The sequence below is a fragment of the Schistocerca piceifrons genome, chromosome 7 (genome assembly GCF_021461385.2).
Source record: "Schistocerca piceifrons isolate TAMUIC-IGC-003096 chromosome 7, iqSchPice1.1, whole genome shotgun sequence".
Classification (NCBI taxonomy): Eukaryota; Metazoa; Arthropoda; class Insecta; order Orthoptera; family Acrididae; genus Schistocerca; species Schistocerca piceifrons.
Genome location: NC_060144.1, coordinates 51979581 through 52006559, shown reverse-complemented (window position 1 = coordinate 52006559; position 26979 = coordinate 51979581).

Here is a 26979-nt window from a genome sequence, read left to right as displayed (position 1 = left end):
CGCCTCTCCATGCCAGAGGTGAAGGGGTATATCTTTCGGTCTCTTCCATTACTCCTTCAGCTCAAGGCGTCAGAAATATCGTCTGCCAATCAGCATTGCTCTTCTAAAACGAGAGAATGACGTTTCGTTTAAGGCGACCAATCCGGAAATCTGTAGTATCGGCGTTTGGCGTTTGCTGTCTCCCTGTGAAAATCTCTGAAACTGTGTGCTATGTGTAAACAATGCATAGGTTGGACGCTCCCAAACAATGTAGCGGAATTTGCTTTTAAGCCAAACATGGGTAGTTCCCCCTTTCACTCAGGCAAATGCTGTCTGCTCCATGGGCGGCTGAGGTTGACTCGTCCTCTGAAAGGACTGGCCTCCTGGTGTGTGGTCTGCCTCTCTCGAACTAAAAGCTCCTGTGACCGTTGTGTCTGGAATGTGTACGCCAGCCTCGAGTATTTCAACCCTGGTGCGCACTTGTTATTTGCATATCGTTTACATGAATTCATACAACATTGACTTTATCTTATCGAGTTTGGGTTCGAATGAATCGTCTTGATATGCGGAATATGATTGTGAGGGCGGAATATGTAAGCAATGTAGGTCAGGAGAGGAAAAAGAGTGAAAAATTTGTTGCCAGCACACAGCCAAACCCTACCGAATAGCTTAAAGGTTCAGCGAGCATGATTACCCTAAGCGACAGGCGGATCACTATCAATAGTCACACGACCTCGCTTCATGAGACACTGGGGAGATATTTTGAGTTTAAACCAGGGCACTGGAGGAATGTCTGATAATGAGGAACATGACGCCACCATGTTTCCTCCTCTTGAGAGTCAAATACAAAACAAGAGTTTCTTCCACCATCAGGATTCGAACCAGCTATCTCCAAAATGAGCACCATCGCAAAGGCATACCTCAGCTGCAGAGGGCATAATACAGGGTGTTTCAAAAAGAACTTTACAATTTTATAAATTCATACAAATTTGTTGAAAGAAGGACATTGTATGTGGCTGCCGTTGCTTAGCTTGCACACATCCCATCGAAAGTCAATTTCTTCCGAAAGACGCTGTAGCATTATAGGTATAATTTGCTCAGTGGTGGCGTAAATTCTTGCTCTAAGTTCAGGTAGAGAAGCTATCACAGGAGGTATAAACACGATTTCCTTGATGAATCCCCGATATAAAAAAGAAACGTTGACAAAACGTTATCTTACTCGCTCAGCGACGTCGTCAGATGTGCTTGGTCGACCTGATGATTTCCCATGTCTTATCGAGCACCCCGTGTCTACAAAAAATTTATACCACTCATAAATTGTAGGCCTACTAGGAGGATCTTTAGTGTACTTGGTACGGAAGTTACGCTGAACTGTTGTCGCCGACTTCGACTCTTCAAACCAAAACACACAGCTAGCATGCTCGTATCCGGCGAAGGCAGCCATCTTTGAAGCAACTGCCGCTTGCGCTCCTTCCGGTGCGATTCGGCACTAGCGAACTACGCAAGGGAAAACTTAGTGTATTTCGCTACAATTGACACTACAATCGCTTCTGTAGGTACTTGGAATTAATTTATATGAATTTTCAAATTTTTAAAGCTCTTTTTGAAACACGCTATACTAAAATGAATCGCGTTGCGACTGAACTTGGACGGAAATAAAACATCGCCGATAGGGAGAGAGAACAAGGTGAGTGGCTAAACAGCAAGCGACTGATTCTTGAGATCGTCAATCCATGGAAATGCACTGGTGTGTGGCTGTAAGTGGCCATTTTTAATCAGGTGACAGACATATCAATCACAAGATGTAAAGATGTGTGATGAGTTATATGTTGTGATGCACGTTTTATGCCCGAGTATAATGACTTTTCTGAAAACTATAAATCTCCTCTATAGGAATCAGCATGGGTTTCGAAGAAGACGATCGTGTGAAATTCAGCTTGCGCTTTTCGTCCACGAGATTCAGAGGGGCATAGACACGGGTTCCCAGGTAGATGCCGTGTTTCTTGATTTCCGCAAGGCGTTTGATACAGTTCCCCACAGTCGTTTAATGAACAAAGTAAGAGTTTATGAACTATCAGATCAATTGTGTGACTGGATAACAGAAAGCAGCATCTCATTCTCAATGGACAGAAGTCTTCCGAAATAAGTGTGATTTCAGGTGTGCCGCAGGGGGGGGGGGGGGGGGGCGCAGGAACGTTGCTATTGACAATATACATAAATGACCTTGTGGATAACATCGGAAGTTCACTGAGGCTTATTGCGGATGATTCTGTAGTACATCGAGAGGTTGTAACAATGGAAAATTGTACTGAAATGCAGGAGGATCTACAACGAATTGACTCATGGTGCAGGGAATGGCAAATGAATCTCAATGTAGACAAGTGTAATGTGCTGCGAATACATAGAAAGAAAGATCCATTATCATTTAGCTACAACATAGCAGGTCAGCAACTGGAAGCAGTTAATTCCATAAATTATCTGGGAGAAGGCATTAGGAGTGATCTAAATGGAATGACCATATAAAAGTAATCGTTGGTACAGCAGATGCCAGACTGAGATTCATTGGAAGAATCCTAAGGAAATGCAGTACGAAAACAAAGGAAGTGGGTTACAAAGATATGGCTCTGAGCACTATGGGACTTAATTTCCGAGGTCATCAGTTCCCTAGAACGTAGAACTAGTTAAACCTAACTAACCTAAGGACATCACACACATCCATGCCTGAGGCAGGATTCGAACCTGCGACCGTAGCGGTCGCGCGGTTCTAGACTGTGACGCCTCGAACCGCTCGGCCACTCCGCCCGGCGAAATAGGTTACAGAACAATTGTACGCCCACTGCTTGAATACTGCTCAGCAGTGTGGGATCCGTACCAGATAGGGTTGATAGACGAGATAGAGAAGATCCAACGGAGAGCAGCGCGCTTCGTTACAGGATCATTTAGTAATAGCGAAAGCGTTACGGAGATTATAGATAGGCTCCAGTGAAAGACTCTGCAGGAGAGACGCTCAGTAGCTCGGAACGGACTTTTGTTGAAGTTTAGAAAACATACCTTCACTGATGAGTCAAGCAGTATATTGTTCCCTCCTACGTACATCTCGCGACGAGACCAGGAGGATAAAATCAGAGAGATTAGAGCCTACACAGAGGCATACCGACAATCTTTCGTTCCACGAACAATACGAGACTGGAATAGAAGGGAGAACCGATATACTCAAGGTACCCTCCACCACACACCGTCAGGTGGCTTGCGGAGTAAAGATGTAGATGTAGATGAAACTCTGTGCAAATGTCTTGTTTCCCTTACAAAATCTCTCAGCAGTATCTCATGGGTTTAAGGGATAAAGCACTGTTCATCCTGTTCATCTTTCTTCGGCCGCGCCTTTCTAGCTCTTCTAAGGGAATGGTGTGCACATGCTGTCTCCAGACCAGTCATCTCTGTTTTATTCCTTGTTCATCCGCATACGTACAGTCAATATTATGTTATAAAACAACCTTCAGTCACCCATTTGATACAGATACGCATTTGACTGTTCGTTAACACTTCATAAGCACCGGAAAGCATCAACAAAGAAACTTCACTGGTGTTATGACCAGACGAAACTACATAGTCAGGACATAACCGCAGGTTCTCTTTGAGTATTCTCGGAGATGGCTCATCTGAACCGCAGCATATAAAATATTAGTGCACTTTATTACATGAAAGATGAAAAGATTTACTTAATTTAATACAATCCTTTGCCACAGGAATTCTTGATAATTTACAACTGTCGTTGGCTTTTAAAGCATCACTTGATGCAATAATTAACAAACTCTTCTCTTACAGTACAATGTTCAACATTTACAAAAGTGCCCTTCCGCCTGAGACTTGAGTAACATTTGGCCCTAATCGATGAAGTTAACAACTTCAGCTGAGGTCCGGAACTGTGGAGAGTGTTTCCATGCTCGGACCTGTATTGACCTACGCTGAGTGAGAGGGCGTGTCTTATACAGCCTCTACGATTCGTCAACGAGCCCTCACTGGTGTCTGTGGAATCGATGCGGGCTGCCGACTCTGGTGTGGCGCTGCGATCTCTGGACGCTTCACGAGAGAGGGGAGTGACACATGCCCTCCCACTGAATCACCGAGAGAGCAGGATGCTGCCTATAGAGTCAACGTTTCTTGACTGTGATTCTACACTCATCTAATGATTCTTGCACAAAGTGAGAAAAGGATAGAAGTGGTTTCAAAATGTCATTGTCTTTCCAGATATGTATAAGTAGTTTGGGACATGGAGACGATCGGATACCGGTTGCAACAATCCCGTCTCGGTACCAAACCTAAATACAAATTCCTCACTTTACCCACGAGTCCGTAGAAAACTGAATAGCTGACGTACAGTATAAGTGGTCATGAGGTTCCAGTCAAGACTACACAACTTCGGTTAACATTCTCCTCGATTACCTTAATAAATCGGCGCTAGGGGTATCCTCCTACCTGTTTTCTGTGAATCTTAAATATTATCCCACGCGGCAGTTGTCGTAGCGCGCTGTGTTCTTCAGTAGACGCAAGCTGGCGACGTGTGGGTATAAGTGGAAGCAGAGGTAGCTAATCTACACTACTGGCCATTAAAATTGCTACACCTAGAAGAAATGCAGATGATCAACGGGTATTCATTGGAAAAATATATTATACTAGAACTGACATGTGATTACATTTTCACGCAATTTGGGTGCATAGATCCTGAGACATCAGTACCTCTGGCCGTAATAACGGCCTTGATACGCCTGGGCATTGAGTCAGACAGAGCTTGGATGGCATGTACAGGTACGGCTGCCCATACAGCTTCCACACGATACCCCAGTTCATCAAGAGTAGTGACTGGCGTATTGTGGCGAGCCAGTTGCTCGGCCACCATTAACCAGACTTTTTCAATTGGTGAGAGATCTGGAGAATGTGCTGGCCAGGGCAGCCGTCGAACATTTTCTGTATCCAGAAAGGCCCGTACAGGACCTGCAAAATGCGGTCGTGCATTATCCTGCTGAAATATAGGGTTTCACAGGGATCGAATGAAGGGTAGAGCCACGGGTCATAACACACCTGAATCAATGGCACCCCACATCATCACGCCGGGTGATACGCCAGTATGGCGACGACGAATAAACGCTTCCAATGTGCGTTCACAGCGATGTCGCCAAACACGGGTGCGACCATCATGATGCTGTAAACAGAACCTTCATTCATCCGAAAAAATGACGTTTTGCCATTCGTGCACCCATCGCTGGCGCTCCTGTCTGTGATGCAGCGTCAAGGGTAACCGCAGCTGTGGTCTCCGAGCTGATAGTCCATGCTGCTGCAAACGTCGTCGAACTGTTCGTGCAGATGGTTGTTGTCTTGCAAACGTCTCCATGTGTTGACTCAAGGATCGAGACGTGGCTGCACGATCCGTTACAGCCATGCGGATAAGATGCCTGTCATCTCGACTGCTAGTGATACGAGGCCGTCGGGGTCCAGCACGGCGTTCCGTATTACCCTCCTGAAACCACCGATTCCATATTATTCTAACAGTCATTGGAACTCGACCAACGCGGATAGCAATGTCGCGATACGATAAACCGCAATGGCGATAGGCTACAATCCGATCTTTATCGAAGTCGGAAACGTGATGGTACGCATTTCTCCTCCTTACACGGGGCATCACAACAACGTTTCACCAGGCAACGCCGGTCAACTGCTGTTTGTGTATGAGAAATCGGTTGGAAACTTTCCTCATGTCAGCACGTTGTAGGTCTCGCCACCGGCGACAACCTTGTGTGAATGCTGTGAAAAGCTAATCATTTGCGTATCACAACATCTTCTTCCTGCCGGTTAAATTTCGCGTCTGTAGCACGTCATCTCCGTGGTGTAGCAATTTTAATGGCCAGTAGTGTATCACACACATCAGAACTGTCGATGTCCTCAATACTGATTTTGACGGAGACAGCGACGCTACAGGAGAAGATAATGCTCTTGGAAAGCCTTTAGTGCCAGCACGACAGATAGAAGCTCACGGTGCCACTTAGGTCTCGCAACCAGCTGTTGCGTGAGGCGGGCCACTGGTGGTCGGTCCTGGTGTTGGCAGCACCCCCGCATCTGCCGAGGCAGTGCCAACCACACTGGCCACCTGTTATGCGTTCGACGGTCTCCGCACGTTTGCTCAGAGTTTACACTTGTTGCTTCCCTCAGACCTTTGCAGGCACCGTTGCTGCTCCGATCTCTTCTGTAAAAGACGATGTGTTGTACACTGCTGACAGTACTTCGAGTTATCATCAGTTACGTTCACTTGGCAGTCTGCAGAAACGTATGGTCTTCATTCCGTCAGTCGTGCTGCACTTTTCTGGTTTTCAATCCGGTTATATTAGTTGCTCATAATAAAAGAAACGCCGGCCGCTGTAGCCCAGCGGTTCTAGGCACTTCAGTCCGGAACCGCGCTGCTGCTACGGTCGCAGGTTCGAATCCTGCCTCGGTCATGGATGTGTGTGATGTCCTTAGGTTAGTTAGGTTTAAGTAGTTCTAAGTCTAGGGGACTGATGACCTCACATGTTAAGTCCCATAGTGCTTAGAGCCATTTGAGCAAATAAAGAAACGTTTCCCATTACATTTATAATTTCCGATAATATATGTTAGTTTTTTTCTGGAAATGAGGAAAACACTAGCTAGTGTCAGCATAGCGTCTAAAGGGAACGAAAATGTAGCTCATTACCAAGAGTGCGCTGGATGGGTGTGGCCGCAGGACCATCCCGGTACATGCGTGTGCTGACGAAGCTAAGGGAAGGTAAACGTAAATCCGCGTGGGCAGTCATGTTTTTGAACCACGACACTCCCGATCCTGGCAACGGGGTATCTATTTCGACGTTGGTCTGTCGCTTGAAGCTATTCCGCACCTGAGTAACTTCCCTGTCAATAACTGAGGAAGTTGACTCTGGATCACATGGGACTGTCTGGGGTTCCTCTTGTTCTGGACAGCAGTTAGTTTTATAAATTTTACGTTTTATTGGTACAGTGCAGCTAGCACAATAAATTCGTTGCCTTATGCCTTACTGCGGTTATGATACCGCTGTGAGAAGCTGGTCCATATGCAAGCAATGGTAATGCATGGGCTGTGTGACGCATTAGTGAGCCATTGGAGCCAGGAAATGTATGAGAGCCTTGGGAAAGGATCTCGCTTGTCGATCGATACTTAGAGGTATCACATGCATTCAGGCGCGAAATTCAGAATTTTCTTTATTAAATATTATTTACCGAAATCGACTCTCCGCATAACAAATACTAGAGGAGCTTACATGTTATTAGAGTTTTAATACGCCATGACTGCTACTGCAGTAAACCACTTATCTCAATAAACAAATGAACATTGTTACGATTCCAACGATGTACGGGTAGCCACGAAGTTATTCTGAGTATACCACAAACTTTGGCTGCGAGCCATTCTAGCCAGTCGGCTATAGGAAGGAATCCGAGACTGTTGTGCTTTGATGCTAGGTTTATTACGCTCTAGTTAACTTTTTGGGATGATTTGTTTCAGACTGTTTAACTGTAACTATTTTATGGTGTTCGCGAATAACCGCACTGTAATGACATCTCAGTACTTATTTCAAGTACACTACTGAGCATTAAAATTGTTACACCGCGAAGATCACGTGCTACAGACGCGAAATTTAACCGACAGGAAGAAGATGCTGTGATATGCAAATGATTAGCTTTTCAGAGCATTCACACAAGGTTGGCGCCGGTGGCGAGACATACAACGTGCTGACATGAGGAAAGTTTCCAACCGATTTCTCATACACAAACAGCAGTTGACCGGCGTTGCCTGGTGAAACGTTATTGTGATGCCCCGTGTAAGGAGGAGAAATGCGTAACATCACATTTCCGACTTTGATAAAGGTCGGATTGTAGCCTATCGCGATTGCGGTTTATCGTATCGCGACACTGCTGCTCGCGTTGGTCGAGATCCAATGACTGTTAGCAAAATTTGGAATCGGGGTGTTCAGGGGGGTAATACGGAACGCAGTGCTGGACCCCGACGGCCTCGTATCACTAGCAGTCGAGATGACAGGCATCTTATCCGCATGGCTGTAACGGATCGTGCAGCCACGTCTCGATCCCTGAGCCAACACATGGGGACGTTTGCGAGACAACAACCATCTGCACGAACAGTTCGACGACGTTTGCAACAGCATGGACTATCAGCTCGGAGACCATGGCTGCGGCTACACTTGACGGCCGTCCGTGGTGGTCTAGCGGTTCTAGGCGCGCAGTCCGGAACCGCGCGACTGCTACGGTCGCAGATTCGAATCCTGCCTCGGGCTTGGATGTGTGTGATGTCCTTAGGTTAGTTAGGTTTAAGTAGTTCTAAGTTCTAGGGGACACACAGATGTTAAGTCCCATAGTGCTCAGAGCCATTTTTACACTTGACGCTGCATCACAGACAGGAGCGCCAGCGATGGTGTACTCAACGACGAACCTGGGTGCACGAATGGCAAAACGTCATTTTTTTCGATGAATTCAGGTTCTGTTTACAGCATCATGATGGTCGCATCCGTGTTTGGCGTCATCACGGTGAATGCACATTGGAAGCGTATACTGGCGTATACTGGCGTATCACCTGTCGTGATGGTATGGGGTGCCATTGGTTACACGTCTCGGTCACCTCTTGTTCGCTTTACTTTGAACAGTGGACGTTATATTTCAGATGTGTTACGACCCATGGCTCTACCCTTCATCCGATCCCTGCGAAACCCTACATTCCAGCAGGATAATTCACGACCGCATGTTGCAGGTCCTGTATGGGCCTTTCTGGATACAGAAAATGTTCGACGGCTGCCCTGGCCAGCACATTCCCCAGATCTCTCACCAATTGAAAACGTCTGGTCAATGGTGGGCGAACAACTGTCTCGTCACAATACGCCAGTCACTACTCTTGATGAACTGTGGTATCGTGTTGAAGCTGCATGGGCAGCTGTACCTGTACACGCCATCCAAGTTCTGTTTGACTCAATGCCCAGGCGTATCAAGGCCGTTGTTACGGCCAGAGGTGGTTGTTCTAGGTACTGATGTCTCAGGATCTATGCACCCAGATTGCGTGAAAATGTAATCACATATCAGTTGTAGTATAATATATTTGTCCAATGAATACCCGTCGATCATCTGCATTTCTTCTAAGTGTAGCAATTTTAATGGCCAGTAGTGTAGTATCATGTCAGAAAAGAGTTCACCAACATCGCAGCGGGGAACAAATCCTCCAGATTGTTGTTGCGTATTTATTGTTACATGCAAGTAGTACCTTGAGATAGTACTACATCCTCTCCACCAAAGGAGAGTCATAGAAGATTCATTGTGAATCACTTACTCCTCCGTGCAATTTCCACCCGATACGTGTATTACCTTCGTGCAGATCCGAACGGACTGTGATTTCGGAAATTCGTTGTTGGAGACGCTAAAGTCACTTGTCCCACATTAGCTTAACATTTCCTCGTGAGATTTCATTTTCATCCGTGATGGTATATCGTTGCCATCATCAACATGGACACATTTTCTCTCGTCAGACATTTCTCACTAGTGACTTTAGATTTACTTGTTTCGTCTCATTAAATCTCAGAATTCAGCACTCAATGGAACACAATGAAATTTCTCATTCTCTTAGTATTCCTCAAGATAATTCCGTAAAACGATAAATAATAAGGTGTTGACCACAGCGGTGGCAATGATAGATATTGCCATCTCCAGAAGGTGTTGTATATAAAGCGTGCTTTTCTCCCTTACGCCGACAGCTTTCTGCTAATTTTTTTGTTCCTCTTTTTTCTTCTATATAATGACAGTATATGGCTATACACGAATTAGAATCGTAGCGAAGTAAAAATGCAAACACTACATCCAGTAGTCAATGAGAAAATGAGCAAAGAAAACGAAATTTCGATACCAGTGCAATTAAGCGGGGTCGTTAACTTCGGAAACACGCTCTAAGCTGGACACACTGATCTATTCTCGGTAAAATGATAGGAATAAATTATTTTGTTGGTTTAATAGTTCATATTACAGCCACGTTGGGAAAGAATATTCGCTACAATCGCTATGCGGGAGGACGCTCTATAGATCGCACTTCTCCCGTATTACCATCCATATTTACCAGAGTAATGACATTGACCTAACGATATTCCAATCAAAAGGTCAAGTCCTATGCGCCTGTATTTGATACGGTGGACGCTAATTCGAGGGGACAATATTATTGAAATACCGTTCAGCCTTGCCGCAATTTCCCGGAATCACGTGGGATGTGTAACTATACCGTCCACTCAGCTACATCCACATCTGTATAAGACTGCTCTGCAATTCATACATAAGCGCCTTTTTAATCGAATCACTGTCACACTATTTCTCTACCGCACCACTTTCAAACAACGAACGCTTAAATCTTCACATCCAACTGCTGTGCTTCCACCGGCCTCGTCATCCACGGTGAGTTCAGCCTTAATCATGATTCCCGCCGCTTGAAAAAAGGTACAATGTCCAATATCCCGTAGGTAAAATGGGGGTACGTTTAGGATGATCATTATGACATTAATTTAGTTTTGATATCACATTTTGACTATCCTCGACTATAAACTCTTGTATCATATACAATGTCGTCGCTACTAAATACGACGTAAGTGCTCATCAGAGGGAGTGAGCTTTCGGTTCTATTTTCTGTGCTGTGAAAGATGGCACGTAACTACCTCCATTTGTACTGGAGCAGCAGGACCCGTAAGAGACCTAGATAGGTCTTCCCACATCATAACAAACACCGAAATACCAAAAATGTCCACGAATCACACTCTTAAGTGATGTTCTCGTCACAGCGCGGAGGTAGCAGGTAAATCGTGAGTCCGCTACTCTTGTGGTGGAACTTTAATGAACCCACTCATGAACTCGCTACTTCTGGAATTAGCATCCAATAGTTTGGTAGGATGTCACTTACTTTTTATCTTTCACTTTCCATTACATTGAACCGAAAACTGATCACAAAAATTGTATGGTAAAGACGATCACCCACAAGATTCATATGTAAAATCATTAATCATTTTCATTTTTCACAAATATAATCCTTCTATACTAATGAATTTTTAATAGTTCACAATTAAAAATACACTTCTTAAGTTCAATTAGTGGCCTCTGAGCCGCCATTTTGGACGCGCCTAGTAATTTTGCTATTCGGCATCTCCTTAACGTCTGGATAGAACGAAGAGATTCAGGTCTGTCCACTTACTCAATTATTCTCTAAAAATTTATACTAAACTGAAGTTTTGAGCTGTTCTCCCTCGTTATTGCATACAAAATATGAATCACACTTTAGCAACAATTAATGAATGAAAATGTGACCTTTGGTACCCTGCCCAAGGGTGAGCTAGCGGAGCAGCCGGTCAGGTCACAGGACTTTTCGTTCGGCGCATTTATCATAATATTCGTATTTTTACTCGTAGTACCCTCTGTTGTTCGTACCTCGTTTCACTTCATTACCTCATATGCTGGTTCCCTTCTGCATCTTAGTTCAACTGAGATACCATGTACGTGAATAAATCTGGTGGTTCCTAGAGCCAGAATTATTACTACATATTTACAAATGGAAAAATGAGACTGACCTTGCCTAAAGCGAAGAAAAACGAACTTGCCCCGCAGACAAGGGTAAAACTGTTGCTCGTCTATTATCCATACAAACTTTGCTGCAGTTACAACATCGCCATTATTCCGTAAAAATAAATCTCAGTGTACTAGTTACAGATTTTTTATTGGACTTATAGTTCCTAGCATAAAACGTAATACCAATTCAAACCTTGTTTAAAAGCTTTGTTACGTCTAGGTCGATATAGAATTACGTCAACACAACTTATTTACAGCAGGTGAGATACTACATGGAATTTTGCTCTTAGTCCTAAGAATTTAACCTTTCGTAGTTACTGATTATCTAAAATAACTAACCATTCAAGTAAGACAGCATTTCAATATGATAAAGAAAATAGTAAGTAAAACATATATTAGCAACAGAAATTTCGTTTTAGGAAACAAGATAGTCGTAGCAAACCAAATTTTATGACACAGAATTTTATTGAGGACTGGGTCCACAACCTTAGTGCAATTGCTGAACGACGCCATTCCGCTTACAGTTGTCAAAAATATGTACTTCGAGTTCAGTTTCGAAATTCTGTCATTCTCAAACATTCTGAAAGCAAACAGTCAGCATATAAAATACTCTGGAGTTAAAAACAAATTAACATATTATTAATACTGAAACATAAGGCTACTTAAGCGGCATGTTAAAGCCCACTGTACAATGTTAGGCTGTGACAAGTTCGAACATACTGTAGTTCCCAGCAGATTGAAAAGAAACAGGAATGTTAGTATACGTATATATACTAAGATGGTATCTGTTCTTTTGGACGTGTCCAAAAGAACAGATACCATCTTAGTATATATATAGTTAAGGCTCACCGGCCACTTCACCATCTTCTTCTTCTGTGCGAATGCACAAATAGTGCTCGAACTCTTACGGGAATCGGCAACGCGCCGCGAGTAATGAGTATAATGGGCGGGGCCACTACGAATGTATTGCGGGACAATACGTTGAGAATGTGGGTTTCGAGGGAGGCGTGCCAAAGATAAATCCCTGCAGTCGCGCTATCCTCTGTGTCCTCGGTGGCTCAGATGGATAGAGCGTCTGCCATGTAAGCAGGAGATCCCGGGTTCGATTCCCGGGCGGGCCACACGTTTTCGTCTGTCCCCGTTGACGTATGTCAACGCCTGTAAGCAGCTAAGGGTGTTCACACGCATTGTAATTAGTATTCGTAACCGTCATTCCACACAACATGTGGGCACGGGCCGTGTGCAAAGCACTAAATTATGAATGAAATTGCATAAAAGTATAAACTACATCCGCAATATACACGTAAATCAAACACTTCTGTAGCCAAGTGTTTTACGTACTTTATCTCTGCTGTACCACGCTGACCATGCTTGGTAACAAATGTGCGAAGCTGAAAGTGAGTCGCAGCATTGCCATAGGCCTTTCCACACCAGCGGCCGCCGAAACGTATACTGTATGTGCTACAAGGGATAGCGAAGCCCAAACTACCTCAGTTCCGAAGCATAGGCTATTGTACTAAAGTCACTTCTGTTAGTGTCACGGCTCTGTCACGATCGGCTGTGGAGACTGGCTGCCATTTGGAATACTGTTCACGGACCGTAGTCTGAGATAGAGGGACCTGGAGTTGCTGCCACAACGGGCCAGGACCCGTCCTGCGAAGCAGCTCGCCGGCCATTGACTTTGGGGACAGCGGGATACCGCCGTTCCCTCACGTCACCAGCCTGCCACCCTCTGGTCCTCACAGGACACACGAGCCGCAACACAATGCATGACACTGCAGTTAGCCAAGACCACCCGGAGCTGGAGTTGCTGCTGAGAGAAGCAGCTGCATGACGGGCCACTGCGTGGCCAACGTTGCACTGTGTCAGCATCGCGGAGCGTGTGCCAACAGGAAGGAGCCACTGATTGCCGCTGCCAAGCTGCCGTTTCCCGCACTGAGCTACAGCGGGGTGCTGTGATAAAGCATTTGGAATTACAGGCTGTTTAACAGAACCACTGCGGCGTCCTCACAACACATCTCCACCCGTCACTTTCAGCTGATGTCAGCAGTTGCATACGAATGCTCCCCCACAGCTTCCTGACTCAGCACACAACCGAGTGCATGGCTGGATGTCTGACATCACAGAATGAATTCCTTATTGAAATTAGGATACACTAAGACTAGATTCACCGTCAGAGCTTCTATCAGTTTTTCAAAAGCACGCTGACAATCCACTGATCATACAAACTTTTAACATTTCTTCAGCAATTTTTTTAATGGTCTGGCAATGCCTGCAAATCCTTGTACGAACCTTCTATAATAATTCGTGATGTGAATGAACGACTGCTGTTTCTTCACCGATTCAGGTACAGGAAATTCACTTATGGCTTTAACTATCCTTGGATCCCTCTTGATCTCATCCCTACTAATTATGTGATCAACGTATGACACCTCTCCTAACACACACTTACGCTTCTCTGTACTTGCATTGGTCTAAAAAGTCTGTGGCTTCCGTAATGTTTGGCGAAGGGTAGGCATCCATTACAGTCTTGGCATGCAGGTGTCGATCATCACAACAAAGACTGTATTTTAGTGATCCATCTGTTGATTTTTTGGGGACAATGATAATTCCAGCCACTACAGGGACTATTACTATCCCATCTTTCACCTGCAGATCTATGAATCGAATGCAAGTGTCTCAGTACTCTAAATGGTTTGTGACAAACCAATGGTTCATCCCCCATCGGTATTCAGTGCTGTGTAATATGCGTTTCTGGCTGTGACCCTTTTGCAGTAAACAAATCCTTAAATTCCAACATTAATTTTTCCACTTCTCACTCCCGTGCTGGTGCTTCACTTTCCCTCGTAAAGCATTTTTCCATGGCGTTTGGCGACTGTTCGTGGCAGACACACCTCGTGTCCCACTCTTCCTCCTTCAGGATATCCACGGTAGCAGTTAACAACGGATTTTTAACCTTAAATCGTCAGTGGTGAAATTATTCACAAACGCAGGTACCATTTGTCACTCATTTCCCAGTTGTGTATATACAACACTCCTCTTCACCAAGCAACCTGCCTGATCCAGTACTTCATTTACTTCCAAGGTTCCATCATTCACAATATCCCTACCTGCAAGTTAACACAACATTAACCCAGACTGATTGTGTAAAACGAGTGATTTTTTGCGGTTTAAGTGGTTGGTCATACCTGACAGACTCCCCACGCGACATTGCTACGCTGGCGACAGTTCCTCCCAACTGAAACATTTTTATATCGGTCTCCACCATGCGTTATCAAAAGTTGATTTTGGCTCAATACTGATGCAAGAAATCCATTCCCAGAATCATGCCACGGCCCTCACTTACATGTTCCACAATTTCTAAACATCAATGTACTGAATGTTACCCATACAAAAATTTATGTCCACCGATCACAATAGTTTTAAACCTTTATCCACCACTCACATGATCTTTACCCTGATAGGTAAAGATCGCCACTGACAACTGACACATGCACCCCTTTATCCAAGAACATCGTGCAATTCGCTTCCTCTGCTGTTCCTTCCAGCACATAATCCAGCTCTGCATACAACTTAGCAGTGTCTACCTTTACTGGGAATACCGTAAGGTGGTCCTTAGGTTTATTTTGCCATTTAGAGCCTGTTCTTCCCTGTTCCCCTATCTCTGAAACTTCCGTTACCCTTTTGCTGACTTTCGCCTCTATTCCCACTGTTCCATGCCTGGTGACATTGCATACAAATCACCTTTTGCTCGTAAACCGGTCGACACATTAATTACCTTGCATTTCACTGCCAGTCTGACAGGTACAAGCAAATCAACCGGAACCCCTGTTCACATTCTCCTCGACATTTCCAACGGCACCCCTCTTAAAAACCCCGTCTCTGCCAAATTCCTAAAATGCTAGCACGTCGTTAGTTGACTTACCAGGGAAAGGAGCAACTAAGTCACAGATGACAATTCTATATTTTGCTGTACTCTTAACTGACCACGTAACTCCGTGTTATCTGCGGTCAGCTGAGCTACCCTTCCCAGCAACATTACACACTGCCTCTGGTTCTGACACTCTTGCGTTCCTGACTATGCTAAAGCCTTCCCTTGTCGGTACTCATTTTGGAACACCAACAATTCAAAAACACCTAAAATAAAATATATTAACTTAATTCCTGTGCCTAATCATCAGTCACTTTGATACTCAGAATTGTCTAACCACGGGCCCATAAATCGTCTACGTGGAATACAACTACTATTCACTCCGTACAGGGTGCTGAATGACCCAAGTCACACATGTACGTTTGAGTTCCCCATTGCCTCCAAAATGAAACTAAGCCACTGGCTTCTTACTTTTAGCAAAAGTCATCTTACAAAAAAGCGCAATAGTCAAGCTTCTTTCCCAAAGGCACGCTGACAAAGGAATTTTTTTTTTCACAATGTACCATAAGCCGTACGTTCAACTGTTGTGCTGGAAAGGCGATCCCACGACAGTGACACCAGCTGTTAGTGACTGGTGGAGGCGGGTTGGCAGGACGCCACGCAGCGTCACTTAAACAGTCCGTAGTTCCAAAAGCAATATTACAGTACCCCACCGTAGCTCATTTCAGGAGGCGGCAGCTTGGTTTGTTTTCTTTTAGGGCGCAAAAACAACTGGGGTCATACGCGCCCCTGTCATAACAGTAGAACATGAAGACAAAGAGAGGCGTTAAAATGACTACACGTCAATCCAAATCGATGGAAGAGAAGACAGTTAAGAATGGTCTATAAAACACGCCAAGATAAACGGAGGGTCAGAACTACAAATTGAACGACCTTCGCGATATTGTTAAGATGGACAAAAATTCCTACAGACTTTGAGAAAAACATTATGATCCCCATTCCAAAAAAGGCAAATGCTACAAGATGTGAAAATTATAGGATGCTCAACCTAGTTACTCACGCCTCTAAAATACTCGTAGTAACCTCAATTATCCTAAAACGTATAGAACAAAAAGTCGAAGCTACAATCTCCGAAGACCAGTTTGGATTCCGGAAAGATAGAGGATCCAGAGAAGCAATATTTGCTCTAAAAATAATAATAGAGAAACGACTAGATAAGAACATGACAACATACATAGCTTTCGTAGATGTAGAGAAAGAAAAGTGGTTCAAATGGCTCTGAGCACTATGGGACTTAACATCTGAGGTCATCAGTCCCCTAGAACTTAGAACTACTTAAACCCAACTGACCTAAGGACAGCACACACATCCGTGCCCGAAGTAGGATTCGAACCTGCGACCGTAGCAGTCCCCATGATATGGAACCTGTAGAAAAACGAGACAGCAGTTATCCGTGGACGGACAAAACAAGAAGAGGCGCAGATACGGAAAGGCGCCCGACAAGTTTGCGCACTATCCCCTGTTATCTTTAACCTATACATTGAAGAGGCGCTGAAAAAAGTAAGGGAAAATTCACAAACAGGAGTAGTAATTTATGGCCAAGGAATAGATATGATAAGATATACCGATGATACAGCTGTCATAGCTGAAAGTAAGGAAGATCTTGTAGTCCTACTGAATAGAATGGATAAAGTTATGGGGGAAGAATATAATATGAGAATTAATAAAGCAAAAACAAAAGTAATGGCATGCGACAAAAAAGATCAAGTGAATGTCCAAGTTCATGTCGGCAGTGAACTGCTTCAAGAAGTTGATAAATTTACTTATCTAGGCAGTGATATTATCAGGGATGGAAGGAGGAAGGCAGAAGTGAGAAGTAGAATTGCTCAAGCAAAGGCCGCTTTTAACAAGAAGAAAAACATCTTAACATATAAGAGCATCAGCCTTGAAATCAGGAAAAGATTTTTGAAATCATATGTGTGGAGTGTGACATGCTATGGGTGTGAAACATGGACTCTCGGGGCAGAGGAAGACCAGAAGGTAAATTCTTTTGAAATGTGGTGCTATAGACGCATGCTCAAAATAAAATGTATCGACAGGTCACAAACGAAGTGGTTCTGGATAGAGCAGGTGAGAAGAGAAGCTTCTAGAGTTTCATTGTTAAAAGAAGAGTGCAATTTACAGGCCATCTATTAAGACATAAAGGACTCCTGAACACAATCATAGAGGGATATGTCGAGGGAAAAAGACCAAGAGGAAGACCACGGCTGAGCTACGTGGATCAAATCGTGAAAGATGTGGGATGTAACACCTATAAAGAAATGAAGAGAAAGGCTGAAAGGCGCACAGAATGGAGACAGGATGTCATTGTATCCGTTGCAAAAGCAATCCTTTGATTGACCACTACGGCCGATAACTCAGACGGGAAACACAAACAGGAACGTAAGCGGTTAAAGAAAGGGCATTACATCAGGAAACGGCTGACAGTCATAAGTTGGGCGCTGGGCGCAGTGACCACAGAATGGTGGGGGATCACCGCTTAACAAATGGCGATTGCTTAAAAAAAAATTAAAAAAAGGCAGTACCCAATACCTAGTTAAAATGATCTCCTCGCTGCCAGAGGTCCGAGAAGAGGTCGTCCAAGACGCTGGGAGAGGCTTAAAACCCGGAGCTTGTTTCCATGATGAGAGGACCAGTGGTGATGCGAAAGTGACACCACCTGCTGACAGACGGCAACACAGAGATCATCGGAGAGATTGGAAAAACTAGCGGGCTGAGGTACGAGGACTGCAGCCTTGGCAGCAGCGTCAGCGGCCTCGCTTCCTGTCGGACCGACGTGACCAGTCATCCACACGAACACGACAGTGGTTCCATCAGGAGTGAGCAAGTGACAGACTTCCTGGACCCGTTGCACTAAGGAATGGGCGGTGTACAGCACACAGAGGCTTGGAAGGGCGCTGAGTGGGTCTGAGCGGATGACGCAAATGAAAAGTCAGTGTCGCCGGATGTACTGCGTGGCTTGATACAGGGCGAAGAGCTCTGCTGTAAACACTGAGCAGTGTTCCGGAAGCCGATACCGAGAAACATCTGCGCCAATGACGAGGACACATCCGAGACCACGGTCAGTCCGAGAGCTACCAGTGTTCACAAAGGTACTATCGCGAAATTCTATTCGAAGTTCATTGAGCAGGAGAATGGGGTGAGGTAGACGCCCAGTAAACTGGAGGAAATCTGCCTTGGTGAGATCGTATAACGAAGGGATGTAAACGGTACAAAGGAAAAATGTAGAGTGAGGAAGTAAAAGGAGAATTGCAACAGCATGAAGGCGGGTAGTTACGGAGGTGGGTTGACTGTGAACGTCATCCTGTATGAGCAGCATGACTCCCCCATGAGATGGAAGTCCGACCTCGGGGGGAAGGTCAGAACGGCGCTGGAAGAAATGCCAGAGCTCAAAGTGGTCGTGAGGACGCAAAATTGTTTCCTGAAGGCAGAGAATAAGTGAACGCTGCGATTCTAAGAGCAGTCGTAAATCATCTTTGTTGGATCGAATCCGCGAACGCTTTTGGAGGAGAGCTATGAAGAGGAAAAAATGAAAGGGTGTCACCTCGACGGCTGCCGAGTGCCAGACTTCGAAGAGTCACTGCTACAGGCACAGAGGAAGGAGGGTCTACAGAGCGACTTCATTCTTCTGCTGTCGTCCTGCGGAGTCCAGAGCTGAAAAACGGTTGGTGGTGTGCACCGGCGACTCGGAGGTCGCCCGGGCGAGGGTATCACGTGGCGACACCGTAGATATGGTAGATATCGAAATAGACGACAGAGGGATAGAGAAACAATTAAAATCGCTCAAAAGAGGAAAGGCCGCTGGACCTGATGGGATACCAATTCGATTTTACACAGAGTACGCGAAGGAACTTGCCCCCCCCCCCCCCCCTTCTTGCAGCGGTGTACCGTAGGTCTCTAGAAGAGTGTCGCGTTCCCCAAAGAATTGGAAAAGGGCACACACAGGTCACCCCCGTTTTCAAAAAGGGTCGTGGAACAGATGTGCAGAACTATCGACCTATATCTCTAACGTCGATCAGTTGTAGAATTTTGGAACACGTATTATTTTCGAGTATAATGACTTTTCTGGAGACCAGAAATCTACTCTGTAGCAATCAGCATGGGTTTCGAAAACGACGATCGTGTGAAACCCATCTCGCGCTATTCGTCCACGAGACACAGAGGGCCATAGACACGGGTTCCCAGGTAGCTGCCGTGTTTCTTGACTTCCGCAAGACGTTCGATACAGTTCCTCACAATCGTTTAATGAACAAAGTAAGAGCATATGGACTATCAGACCAATTGTGTGATTGAATTGAAGAGTTCCTAGATAACAAAACGCAGCATGTCATTCTCAATGGAGAGAAGTCTTCCGAAGTAAGAGTGATTTCAGGTGTGCTGCAGGGGAGTGTCGTAAGATCGTTGCTATTCACAATATGCATAAATGACCTTGTGGATGACACCGGAAGTTCACTGAGGCTTTTTGCGGATGATGCTGTGGTATATCGAGAGGTTGTAGCAATGGAAAATTGTACTGAAATGCAGAAGGATCTGCAGCGAATTGACGCATGGTGCAGGGAATGGCAATTCAATCTCAATGTAGACAAGTGCAATATGCTGCGAATACATAGAAAGATAGATCCCTTATCATTTAGCTACAATATAGTAGGTCAGCAACTGGAAGCAGTTAATTCCATAAATTATCTGGGATTACGCATTAGCAGATGACAGACTGAGATTCACTGCAAGAATCCTAAGGAAATGCAATCCGAAAACAAAGGAAGTAGGTCACAGTACACTTGTTCGCCCACTGCTTGAATATTGCTCACCAGTGTGGGCTCCGTACCAGATAGGGTTGATAGAAGAGATAGAGAAGTTCCAACGGAGAGCAGCGCGCTTCGTTACAGGATCATTTAGTAATCGCGAAAGTGTTACGGAGATGATAGATAAACCCCAGTGGAAGACTCTGCAGGAGAGATGCTCAGTAGCTCGGTACGGGCTTTTGTTTAAGTTTCGACAACATACCTTCACCGAGGAGTCAAGCAGTATATTGATCCCTCCTACGTATATCTCGAGAAGAGACCATGAGGATAAAATCAGAGAGATTAGAGCCCACACAGAGGCATACCGACAATCTTCCTTTCCACGAACAATACGAGACTGGAATAGAAGGGATACGCGATACAGGTACTCAAGGTACCCTCCGCCACACACCGTCAGGTGGCTTGTGGAGTATGGATGTAGACGAAGAAGAGGATCTGTGAGTCGGAGGAGAAGAAGACCGTTTGCCTTTGTTTGACTTCTTCAAGCCTTTCTAGTTGCAGAGGGAGACCCAGGTATTGGTCGGCTAGAGGGACCCAAGAAGTCTTCACGTGAGTATTCCTTCTGTCCTTTCCAGCCTGCCGGTTGTTTATATGGTGACTTCGCTCCGTGAGGCGAGAGTTTGGTGGCGGTTCGTACAGCTGGAGGAGGAGATGTGGACGCTCCCATGGCGCTAGACGATTTCACAGCCGCGGTGCTAAATTTGAGATGGCATGTCTGCGTGGCCATATCCTTCGTGGAGCGAGATATAGCAGTGATAGGATTGTAGGTGCCAGATCGTAGAACGCAGGGTTTCCGATTAGCCAACAACTTGCGAGTGACCGGGTAAGGCACTGTTTCCTTCACCCAGATCTCCTGGACAGCCAGCTCAAGAGATAACTGGGACAATCGCGGGAGGAGGCGGCATGATCGCTACTGCAGTTGATGCAGCGGGGAGAAGGAGGTGGACAGTCGCCCTCGTGAGCATCCGAACCACAGATTACACCTGTGTCTGGGTATCGACAGGACTCTCGAGTGTGGTCGTAATGATGACACTGGTAGCAGCGCATGTGGATCGGAGTATAGGGTCTGACTGTGACCACTTCATAACCTGCTTCCATCTATTACGGAAGAGCCACTCTGTCAAAAGTGAGAAAGAGAGCGAGTGTGGGCACTAAGGCAGCATCTACTTTTTTCATCACCCGGTGGACGGCAATGACACCCTGATCGGAGAGGTAAGTTTGGATTTCTGCCTCGGTCACATCATAGAGCAGCCTAGTGTAAACAACACCACGGGAGGGATTCGGCATTTTATGGGCCTTGACAGGAACAGGATAGCTGTGGAGGAGCGAAGCTGCAAGCAGTTCTGCTTGAGATTCATGAGTAGTCTCTAAAAGCAAAATGCCATTGCATAAACGAGAGCAGGATTTCACAGGGCCAGCAATTGCATCAATACCTTTCTGAATAACAAACGGATTTACCGTAATGAAGGACTGACTGTCTTCAGTGCGTGAATCCACAAGAAACCTGGGTGCAGCAGGGTCTTTGGATCGTTAGCCTCACTCTGTTTACGTTTCGTAGCCGTTGACTGTGAAGAGGATTGGTTCATTGTGAGAAAATCCCTCACGATTGCCAGTGTTTCCGATGACGCGCTACTTCCAATTGGGGCCCCCTTCAAAACGGTGCTTACCTGCGTTAGTTGGTTGTTCACACCTCAGGTCACACATCCCGCACACCTGCCAGGAACCAATTCGCATTTTGGGAAGGTAATCACCCCTCCGTGGGCCTGATCTGTACTAGGAGTACGTGCGAATCCTCCCTGTCGACCCTGGGCTGGGAATTAAGCGTTACCTGTTGCGCGTGAGACGCGTGGGTCGGCCTTCAGGAGCGCACAGGGCGGAAGAAGAAAAAGAAGAACCTCAAACACCGAAGCGGAGGACGTCCCCATCTGTTGAAGAAGAAAAAGACGATCCTTAAACGCCGAAGTGGAGGACGAACAGGAGAAGGTGAACGAAGAAAGAAAAAAGGAATGAAAAAATTGGGAGTACTGACTACCGAAACTGCAGGATACATTTTCAAAAACAGCCGAGACAAGTTGCGCATGGGAGGGGAAAAATGACGGCAAGAGGATAGAGATGCAGCACGGAAGGGAAAATATGCTGCAAAAGCTGGGGCCCCGTGGTGGCCACGCACGATCCCGCCAAAGAACGGTGAGCCCCGTGGCGGAAGCAGCAGCTTTGCAGTGGCACTCAGTGGCATCCTACAAGTTGTCTCCACTCGCCCCGCAATGCTGAGACGTGGCTGCACGATCCGTTACAGCCATGCGGATAAGATGCCTGTCACCTCGACTGCTAGTGATACGAGGCCGTTGGGATCCAGCACGGCGTTCCGTATTACCCTCCTGAACCCATCGATTCCATATTCTGCTAACAGTCATTGGATTTCGACCAACGAAAGCAGCAATGTCGCGATACGATAAACCGCAATCGCGATAGGCCACAATCCGACCTTTATGACAGTCGAAAACGTGATGGTACGCATGTCTTCTCCTTACACGAGGCATCACAGCAACATTTCACCAGGCAACGCCGGACAACTGCTGTTTGTGCATGAGAAATCGGTTGGAAACTTTCGTCATGTCAGCATGTTGTAGGTGTCGCCACTGGCGGCAACCTTGTGTGAATGCTCTGAAAAGCTAATCATTTGCATATCACAGCATCTTCTTCCTGTCGGTTAAATTTCGCGTCTGTAGCGCGTCATCTTCGTGGTGTAGAAATTTTAATGGCCAGTAGTGTAAGCTTTATTTACTTTTGGATTACATTCATGCTTTTAAGCGCTTATTCCTCTTTCGTCACTATGTATACCTATCGCATTCGTCCATTGTAGATACACACCCTACAGATCATATATCGACTCCACGCCCAAACGCTGAAGTTCACACTCTCTGTGTGTTTATATCCGTGTCGTTTTACTTCTGTCATAATCCCACCACCAAATTGGCTATACGAGTGTTTAATTTCGGTGAATATTGTGGGGGTGTAGTTTTTCCTTTCATGAAGGCAGTTTACCGTTACTGTACTTGGCACTTGGCTCATGCTCGCATGGTGTGTGGATCACTGGGAACACGCAGTTAGCACAGACGACTGGCAACAGTGTTCCAGCGTAACACAATTCAACTGTGCGTAGGAGGCTTTAACATTCCACGTAAGTACCCTTATGTCTACAGTATTAAAGGCAAGTTACTTTATTTTACCTTCAACGTATTTTAGTTGGCGACAGACTGCGTTCAGAATGCTTGACAATGACAAAATGAAATATCAGTCACACTAAAAGTTTTAAACAGGCATAGGTGGAGTGACTTCATTCGATAATGATACGATGTTTTCTGTTCTGAAACTGATCACACAATTGTTTCATCAGACTCACAGGTATTTGCACATTAATTAATACCTTTTACTTCCTTTCATAACACGTCATGGGCCTGTATCATTCATTACCTAATCGGATATTTGGTTTGCAGTCAGGAAGTTCTACGACAGTCCGCCCAGTTCTCGTGAGCTGAGAATTAAACACGAAAAGCGAACCTGCACCGGCACAGGAGACGCAGACACAATGGAGTCAACAAAATGTATTCGCAACTGCGAATACGGACAAGCATTAGCTGTAGAATGGAATGACGACGATGAAAATTTGTTCCAGACAGCGACCTTAGCCCGTATTTCCCAATCATCGCCTGCGGTCGTCTTATCATTTGGCTATCCAAGCCCAATTCACGACCAGACCCAAAGTTCCATATGTCGTCACTATGTATGCATGTGCGAAGAAACTTTGTACTGTAATTAGCAATAACACAGCACTGCAATATCATATTTACACTGAAGCGCCAAAGAAACTGCTATAGGCATGCGTATTCAAATACAATGTAAAAAGGCAAAATACTCCGCTGCGGTCGGCAACGCCTACATAAGACAAGTGTCGGGCGCAGTTGCCGCTGCTACAGTGGCAGGTTATCAAGATTTAAATGAATTTCAAAGGGGTGTTATAGCCGACGCACGAGCGATGGGTCACAGCATCTCCGAGGTAGCGATGAAGTGGGATTTTCCCCGTACGACCATTTCACGAGTGTACCGTGAATACTAGGAATCCTGTAAAACGTCAAATCTCCGACATCGCTGAGGCCGGAAAAAGATCCTGCAAGAATGGAACCAACGATGACTGAAGAGAATTGTTCAAAAGTGCAACGCTTCCGCAGATTGCTGCAGATTTCAATGCTGGGTCATCAACAAATGCCGCGTGCGAACCATTCAACTAAACATCATCGCTATGGGCTTTCGGAGCCGAAATCCCACTGGTGTACCCTTGATGACTGCACGACACAAAACTTTACGTTCCGCCAGCGCTCTTCAATACCGACATCGGACTGTTGATGACTGGAAACATGTGGCCTGGTCGGACGAGTCTCGTTTCAAATTTTATCGAGTGGATAGATGTGTACGGGTATGGAGACAACCTGATGAATTATGGACCCCGCATGTCAGCAGGGAACTGTTCAAGCTTTTGGAGGCTCTGTAATGATGTGGGTCGTGTGCAGTTGGTGTGATATGGATCCCCTGATACGTCTGGATACGACTCTGAAAGGTGACACGTACGTAAGCATCCTTTCTGATCACCTGCATTCATTCGTGTCCATTGCTCATTCCGTCGTACGGTCAATTTCAGCAGGACAATGCGACACTCCACACGGCCAGAATTGCTACATAATGGCTCCAGTAATACTCTTCTAAGTTTAAACACTTCCGCTGGCTACCAAACTCCCCTGACTTGTTCATTATTGAGCATATCAAAGGTGCCTCGCAATGTGCTGTTCACAAGGGATCTCCACTCCCACCGTACTCTTACGGATTGATGGACAGCCCTGAAGGATTCGTGGCGTCAGTTCCCACCAGCATTAGTCGAGTCCATGCCACGTCGTGCTGCGGCACTTCTGCGAGCTCGCGGGGGCCCTACACGATGTCAGGCAGATGTACTAGTTTCTTTGGCTCTTCAGTGTATCGACGGACACCGGACAGTTGACTTTCAAGCAAAATGTTTCCCCTGTGAGGGAATATACACAATGGATGTACACGACTACAGGTTGAAGACGCATGTTTGACGACATATGGAAGATTGGGTCGGATCGTCAGTCGTGCTCGGATAGCCAAATGGTAAGATGACCGCTTGCGATAAGCGGGGAATCTTGGTGGCACAAATTGTTATTGTCCTCATTCCGTTATATAGATGACGGTTGTCCATCTACACACGTCCGAAGAAACTTTGCATCGTAACTCGAAATAACGCAGGCACTGCAATATCCAACCAATGGAGTACCCTTTTGCCTTTTGCTCACTCTTACAGCATCACATAGGAACAAGGGACCTTAACATTTTTGTGTAGGATTTACTGTAACAGAAACAGTTCCCCGGTTCTGCTCAAAGCTTCTGGGATGTTTCCATTTGTTGTGGGGCAAATTATTCAAGAGAAAATCCTTTCCCAAGTATTTACAATTCAGGGTCTTTCTCCCAATATCTGGAATGTTTCTAGAAATACATCTGTCGCATCTCGGGCTGCCTGCCACAGCCTTTGTTACAGTGTATGAAATGTATTAAATAGAAAAATCAAACGCAGAACAGTCAACTGCAATAGTAGGCTCAGCCTTTACGGATGTCCACAAATCTGCAGTTCTCTTCTGAACTATTTCATTCTTTTGTTCAGAATTAAGTGTTCAACGGAGCGAATTCAATAATTGATTAATACTGAAACTTTACTAACCTGCAGTTAGTTTTCTTTCAGCTTTTCTGGTACTTTGTGTGGTGCGTTATTTCCTGGCAGCGTTCTAAGACACCTACTCGAGCTGGTATGGTTTATAAAAGAAAAACTTTAGTGCTAAATTTATCTGTCGGGAATCAAACCTTAACGAATCCGTAACTACGTAGCTATGAATACCTGACGCCAGGTCAACACCACACACTCCTAATATAGCATGCAGAGAGACGTGCATGCGGAGGAGCAATTAGACAGATTTAACCTGACTTGAAATAGAACAGAGGTACGGAATCCGACACCCGTGCTTTATGAGGGTGCGAATTTCCGGCAGCAGATAGTGATCTTTGCCGTTATTCAGGCAAGTTTCACTTAATTTCTCCATAAGGGGTAAGTTTTTGTTGCATTGAAGATTTGTGAGAATCGGCTTTTTCGCCAGTTTCAAGCCCTAAACCATATTGTGTCGACTTTAACACTATGAAAAGGATTTTCGTTCTACGTCTGTAAACGTAATATTGAAACTCAATTTCGAAGAACTATAGCTATTCTGCCTCTACTTCAGGACATTGCTCTCCAAATCTCAGAATTTTTCTCTCCGATGAAGCAACCGAACCCGTATTCTGGAGATTGTACTAACACACTTTATAGCTTGCAAGTGGATCACCGTCCTAGTTTGTGATCTATTGTTAGCTATGAATTACTCTGTTTGACCCACTTTCGTAATGAGTGAATCAAATTTTCATCGTCTGTCGCAACACTAATCTTGAATTTGCTGAGCTACACAGATGTTCTCGCTGACATCGTATTTGGTGCTTGAGGATACTGTTATTACGTCGTATTACGACACATCAGAAACA